Source organism: Priapulus caudatus, unplaced genomic scaffold (assembly GCF_000485595.1).
Source record: "Priapulus caudatus unplaced genomic scaffold, Priapulus_caudatus-5.0.1 Scaffold89, whole genome shotgun sequence".
In the NCBI taxonomy this organism is placed as follows: Eukaryota; Metazoa; Priapulida; class Priapulimorpha; order Priapulimorphida; family Priapulidae; genus Priapulus; species Priapulus caudatus.
The window spans coordinates 601,078-602,245 of NW_014577150.1; the positions used below are offsets into that span (position 1 = coordinate 601,078).

The following is a 1,168-nucleotide window of genomic DNA, read 5'->3' on the forward strand; positions in this document are numbered from 1 at the left end:
CAAGATATTGCCGTGAATCGAAATCTTCGATGCGTGAATCGAATGCAGCAGTCGAATCATATAGATTCGCGGCACGAGTCAGTTTCGATTCCACAGCATCGCAATGATGCCATCGAATGATCGATGCGGTGAATCGAATTGATCTCGAATGCGTGAATCAAAATTAATAATGCGATATAATCGAATGTTCATAATGATGATAAATCCCGAATGTTTCTATGCAATCGAATCATTCGATTCACGCATCGAATGATTCGATTCACGAATGATTCGATTCAATTCACGCATCGAATGAATTTGAATCGAATTATGAAACAGAATACACACCATAAGCGATAGCACTGTGTGAGATTTTGTGCACCACCTTTTAGTTCACCTTAGTATGTTGACTAAGGCCGAATAAAAGCCCCGGGCCTATTCCCGGCGTGAACACTTTTATCAGCTTGTTCTGGTTTTACGTGTTGTTATTTCTTGTGTTGACTCCTACACTACAATCCAGTGGTCGAACCTTCATTCGTCGTCACAACTAGACGTAAAATCGTTGCATTGGTGCCGTGACCAGGATTGTAGATCGGTAGACTGAGTTGCAGCCTAAGCAGTGTTCTGTAAAGGTAGCAACACAACAGTCCCCAAAAGAGTTCACGAGTATAGCTCACTGAGCGAGGTGAGAATTCGTGTGCAAGTGTCGTCACTGAGTTTTGCTTGTTGGCATTGTGCATCAGCCCAACTCATACCTAACTTGGTATACGAAAGGAGAGCATATACACCTCCCCATAGTCTTGACACAAGATGCCAATGACTACCCGTGCAGGGCAAGCTAGAGGAAAACCCGGCGAGCAACATCGTTTCCCCATAGTTCTACCTCGCTTGTGGGGAAAGAGTGTCGTGCCTCCAACACGATGAGTACCGAAGCAGAGCATACTGCTGGGGCACTGGCAGGTGAGGCCAGGGGAAGGTCGCTAGCTGCACCACCCACGAGATGAGGACCACCTCGCACCCAACAGCTCGGTAGCTTACGGGAGCCAAGGATGGAGGGAGTCTCGCTTCTTGAAGACGCATTTCCCTTCTTTCCCCTTGCAGAAATAAGAGGCGTAAAAACGTTTCCGAACCTGCAGGTACCGGGTAGAAAGAGTGAGCCTGCAGAATCACGACCAGCAACAGCTCCGGG

The 1,168-nt window shown here is 47.3% G+C and overlaps 1 protein-coding gene across 2 annotated transcripts in view; it reads right to left on the reverse strand.

Moving 5' to 3' along the window:
• LOC106804836 (atrial natriuretic peptide receptor 2-like) overlaps positions 1 to 457 on the reverse strand; it is an 8,579-nt gene extending 8,122 nt beyond the window's left edge. Inside the window, exon 1 of one of the 2 annotated variants that reach the window (XM_014806190.1) lies at positions 377 to 457. The gene's annotated coding sequence lies outside the window, so the exon portion shown is untranslated. Of the gene's footprint in view, positions 1 to 327 lie in introns of both variants that reach the window. The other variant, XM_014806189.1, reaches the window with a different exon arrangement.
• Between the last annotated feature and the right edge of the window lie 711 nt (positions 458 to 1,168).